The sequence below is a fragment of the Bos taurus genome, chromosome 1 (genome assembly GCF_002263795.3).
Source record: "Bos taurus isolate L1 Dominette 01449 registration number 42190680 breed Hereford chromosome 1, ARS-UCD2.0, whole genome shotgun sequence".
Lineage (NCBI taxonomy): Eukaryota > Metazoa > Chordata > Mammalia > Artiodactyla > Bovidae > Bos > Bos taurus.
This window is the reverse complement of record NC_037328.1, coordinates 129,415,283-129,420,823: the sequence shown is the minus strand read 5'-3', so window position 1 is coordinate 129,420,823 and position 5,541 is coordinate 129,415,283. Positions and strand designations below refer to the sequence as shown.

The window sequence follows — 5,541 nt, the reverse complement described above, 5'->3', positions numbered from 1 at the left end:
TTGAAACTAACTATAGGGTTCGAGTAATAAACACCAATTTCTGATCTTTAAAATGAACATTTGAAAGTTAGCAATGATTTCAAGTTAGACTCCTACACCCTAATTCGTGTAACAGGCATTCTGTTTTAATGATCACCTGCTCAGAGAGAAACTTCTAGCCTTTCGAAGCTTGCTCTTTCCCTGGCCTGGTGGGATTCCCTGACTGACTGACATTCATCCTCTCCCATATGCCACTGACTGAGCCCAAATTTGGCTTAGTTTGCATCACTTGTCTTCATCATTCGTTCCCCCCAATTGCCAACCCTTTTCAGCAAGCAGACTGGCTGACAGCAGAGCAGCTGGTGCTGGTGGTTAAGGGGCAATTAGGCTGCTCCTGTTGGTCAGTCATGCCCCACACTCCTCTCTTGCCAGTGCTGTGACTGGGTGGGAAGGATCGGAACCAAGGTGCTTACCCCTTACATGTCTGCCTTGAATATGTTAATTCTGCCAGTCGGTTCCCACGCTCCTACCTGGGCTGTGTCCTGCCTTGACAGTTCATTTTTATAACAGGAAGCAAGGAGGGAGCAGTTTGCTGATGGAAGGGGGACGGCAGGAAGGAAGGTAGGCTCTAATTTAAAACCATCTTAGGGGCTCTAAAAAGTTCCGGGATGACCGATGGGCATGTTTACTCCTTAGAACCCTTTTCATAAATACCTACCACTTAACATGCACTTCCGAGAGGCATAAATACCACCACTGTGTGTCAGCCTTATGGAAGGCAGATTTCCAGAGCCACACGATTGCAATCCTATTAGAGCTGTACCCTGAGAATACAGCAGTCAACCCCAACCCACCAAGACTGGTGCTCAATTTCTGCACTGCAATGCAGCTTCCCTTCCCTTGCTTCGGGGAAAACGGCCGCTCATCTCGCATAATAAGGTCCACTTCTAAGACAGGTGGGGATCAAAGATGTATTTTGCCATCAGCACTGGCCAAACAAAGTAACTCTCTAATAACATTCAGTCGTGGAGAGGGAACGTTTCCTGGGGCTGTTTGGATCATGTCTTATTTAACGCTGGACTTCTAGTATGATTTTCTCCTGGTTCTCAGAGGGACTGACTGGGCTTGAGGCAGGTGTGGTGCCCCTCTGGAGAGGACCCTGGCTCCTCAAGAGGGACCACACTGGGACGGCAGGGCTCTGCAGGAGCAGGTCGCTGCCAGCTCATCCACCCACCCACCCACCCACCCTCTGCTGCATGCAGACAGGTGCCCCTCCCGACCTGGACAAGAGCAGTCAGCTGTGTCCTTCCCCCTCAAATCATAGGTCTCTAGACGCAACGTCATAAAATCTATGCTGGAACCTCAGCCTGGGGCCTAGAGGTATCAAAGAAGGAGAGGAAAACAGGCTCTCAGTGGACCCTATGGCTCTGAAGGGACGGGGCTTCAATGCCCACTGTGCTTGGTCTGCCATGAGGCAAGCTGGACGTCCGTTAGCTGCCACCACCCAGTATAAGAGGTGTGATTCTGAGAACTAGCACACCCAGCAAGACAACATCCAAGGCAGGGCTCTGTAACTGTAAAGGGTTAAGTCAGCAGTTAGCACCAGGGGCCGATTTCCTGGAAGACAATTTTTCCATGGACTGGGGGGTGGGGTGGTTTCAGGATGATTCAGGCGCATTTTATTTATTATATGCTGCTGCTGATCTGACAGGAGGTGGAGCTCAGGCAGTAATGTGAGTGACGGGAGCAGCTGTAAATATAGATGAAGCTTCCCTTGCCTGCCGCTCACCTCCTGCTGTGCAGCCCGGTTCCTAACAGGCCAGCCGCTGCTCAGTCCTGCTGTGCAGCATGGGCCAGTACCAGTCTGTGGCCTGGGGGCCCTGGGGTTTAAGTAAACTGGAGCGCTAGCATTATTCTCCCATTTTGAAGCCAAAGCACAATGATTTTTAAAGTACACATTCTTTTTTTTTTTTTTTTTTTCCCCATGTGTCCAGGGCATGAACCAGGCATGGGCACAGAGCAAAAGCCAAGCTGGGATAAACAAGGAGTTGTTTTGTCCCTCACTGATATGAGACAGGCGCCACCAACCAGGTGCCACTCTACTAAAGTACACATTCTTATAAGATTACCCTGGTCACATAAAATATATTATTTGCCAGCATTTACTGAAAAATACTATACTATCCAATAGTCTTCAAAGATATATAAATAACTGAGTATAAGCCCCCAATTAACATTTATGGGTCTCTTCTATGTATATTGATATATTTCTATATCTATCCCACCTTATGCTTCTCCTGGCATGCCAGGCTTCTCGTTCAAGGCAGTAAATTCAGTTTAAAATTTGACAATATATGTGTGGTCATGTGCTCAATACTGTCTTTATCAATAATCTGTCTCATGATGTCTTTGGGCTGCATGAGGGTGGAGGCTGTGTCACTTCGTCTCAGCATTCTAATCCCCAGGACGCTGCCTGAAGAATGAATAGAAGTGGGGGTGGGGGGGCGGGGAGGAGAGAGGACAATGAGCAAGATAGGTGCTGGGTACCAGGGATGCTCAGTCCAGTAGCTGTGGAAGTGCTCACAGCCCACAGAGTAGCTGGAGAGGCAATACCCGTCAGAGATGCCCACTGGGGCCATGGGAATACAGGGTCGATTCAGAAAGGCTTCCTTAAGCAGGTTGTGCTCCTGCATGTGCTGCAGGGGTTCTGGCTTTCAGGGAAGCTCTGGCCAGAGGCAGGGGCAGCAGGGAGGCACAGAGATGCAGATCAGACCTTTACCCAGCGGGAGGTCAGGCCCAGAGATGGGACTTCTGGATGGGAAGGGCAGACAGCCCTGACTTCTAGAAGACACTGCCACCTTCATACAAGGCATTTTCATCCCCAAACCCATCACTGGGAACCTGAGATTCCCCTGGAGCTGACTTCCCCAGGTTCACACTGACCACAGAATGCCCTTCTATTCCTCGTTCCAAGATTGGTGCTGTGGGTCTATGAGTACGTGAGTGAGACAGTGATGAAGGGATCATGAGTCCACTGTGGTTGTTAAACACACCATGCAGAACTGCATGTCTAAAACAGTGGGGCAGGAGTTGCTGTCCTGAGGCCTGCCCTGCAAAATGGGATCTGTCTGTCTATCAGGGAACTATGATAAACGAGCAAAGACAGACACTGGTCAGGACGAGCCACTTTATTTAAAAGCTTCGACAGCCCAAAGTGGTTTAACATAGATGCATGGAAGATTTATCTCGATGATAAAATACCTGAACTTGAAAGGCACATAAATTATCATTTTGCAATTCTTTTTCCTTTTAAGATTTCACATAGTCAAGAGCTTTAAGTAATGAATGAAATGCACATAAAGCTGTCTGGTTAGTGTCTGCCCAGACTGCACAGAGCCTCTGCTTCCAGACGGGACTGAGCTTAGAATCAATGCCACCCATCTGTGTCTGTGGCCTTCTCTTTGCCTTCACAGTGGAGATCACTGGGAGAATTATCAAGATAATAATAATATTACCTGCAGTTATCAAGATAATAATAACTGCAGCTATTATTGACTGAGTACTTCTGATACCCCATGCTGCATGATGAGGATGTGTGCAGGTGTGTGTGTGTGGATCCTCCCAACCCAAGGATCAAACCCATGTCTCTTGCATCTCCTGGGAAGCCTGTGTGCCGAGGACAGCAAACCACATACTTATATACAAGCATTACTGAATGTCCTGTGAATAAGGGACAATGAGTCCCACGTTACAGATACAAAAGTGCACTTTGAAGAGCTTCTGCGATGCGTGTGAGATCACACCAGCAATTTCATCTGACTCCAAAGCTGCAGTGTTCACCACTAAGTTGCAACATACATGAAAACGGCCCTTAGCAAGGGCCTAAAAACATTAGCTATCTCTCCCTATCTTCATACTCCTTTCTTTTAACAGCACACTTAAATACACTGGGAAATTTGCCCTGCAGGTTTAGGTTTCTTCATTCATTTCATTCATTCATTATGCCCCCAGTACTCTGCTGGGTACAGGGCTTACAGAATCGGATTCCACAGCTCCTGGACCAACCAGTCTCAGGCAATTACCATATCCATAGGAGGGCAGGGGCCAGCAAGGAGCAGGGGCAGCCAGCCCCTCACAGGGGACCCACATCCAGCTGTGGGCTAGAGACAACCCAAACAAGACAACATTAGGTCTCTTTCAACTGTACTACCCCACCCTCACCCCCACCCCCATGCGTTTGCTCTTTTCTTTGGCTTGAGTCTTCTGACAGCCTGGCTGCTCAAAAGGCCCTTTATCACACAGAACACCCCTTTCTGCTGCCAGGGCTGATGCTTTCCGGTAAAACCACTGCAATAGATAACCCAACTTCTCCACTAATCACCCCTCACAGTTCCTCAGAACCAACCTCCCATCTCGTTTTATCAATTTTTACCCAGAATAAAGAATAACAATTGCAATGGCAGCAGTAACTTCTACATGTCAGACTCTGACCTATGTATTTTATGTACATTAAATCCCCATAATAATGCTCTGAAGTAAACACTATCACTACCGCTCTTTTAGTTTATTTAGGGGAAGAGGGAGGGAGGTTACATTTCTTCGGAGCCAACTAGATATCAAACGCTGTCTTCAGCTCCCACAATCAGACAATAAGTGACCTGCCCAGGGCCAGACACAGAGCTAGGCAGTAACAATCTGAACCCAGGTCTGTGACTGCCTAACCCAGCACTGCCTTTTTGCTCTCCACAAGTGGTATTGCTACAGTCTGTGAGGGGAAACATAGTGGCTGCCCAAAGCTGGCCCTCTCCTCCCCTTTCCTCGAGCAACCTTCTGTTGTTGTTTCTTTTAATCCCTATTCACAAACCACGCCAGACTTCTCTCTCAACTGTGTTAGCCACTCTCTGGGCTTCCTGGCCTGTTTTCATGGGGCAAATCCTCAGTCAACACCAACACTATAAACAGAGCCAAAGAAGGAATTGGCATCATCCAAGACAACAAAATATACCAAGCAGTCAGCAGCCAGGTGTCTTCTCCTGGGAGAAGGCTTCCCTCAACGTGCTCCTAAATCCCTGAGGGTCCAGCAAGGGACCAGCAGGGTTGCTGTCTCCTGAAGCAGTAATGCCACCAATGAAAATAGTAAAGTCAACGCTCAGCTGAGGAGTACGAGCCTTGTGTTCTCAGGGGGCTCGCTGAGCTGGCAGCGGCAACCGAGGCTTTCTGGGAAATGCATACCCGGCCCTGGTTGGGAGCAGAAGGGCTTTCCCTGGCAAGGCCAGAGGGTCAGGCTCTGCTCCCAGAGCACCACGCTCACCAGGCTGGGACTGTCAGTATACTTCACCTGACTCACCCAACGTGGGCTCCAGGAGGGCAGGACCAGTGGGGAGTGGGCATCAGTTAAATAGTGAGTGACTAAATTGGTCATCATTTCAGAGAAGAAGCTGTTTGAGAGATTCTACTCAGACAAGGAAACAGGACTCCAGGAGAGGGGAAGTGAGTTTGCCTGTAAGCAGCACACTGCGTTCAGCCCAGATCAATGCCCTGCCCAATCTAAACATCTTCACC

At 48.7% G+C, this 5,541-nt stretch overlaps 1 non-coding gene across 1 annotated transcript; it reads right to left on the bottom strand.

The window, feature by feature from the left end:
* Nucleotides 1–1,961: 1,961 nt before the first annotated feature.
* LOC112448327 (small nucleolar RNA SNORA48) lies at nt 1,962–2,091 on the bottom strand. Its single transcript, XR_003036693.1, has one exon. It is a non-coding gene; the product is annotated as a small nucleolar RNA SNORA48 (small nucleolar RNA).
* Nucleotides 2,092–5,541: the final 3,450 nt, after the last annotated feature.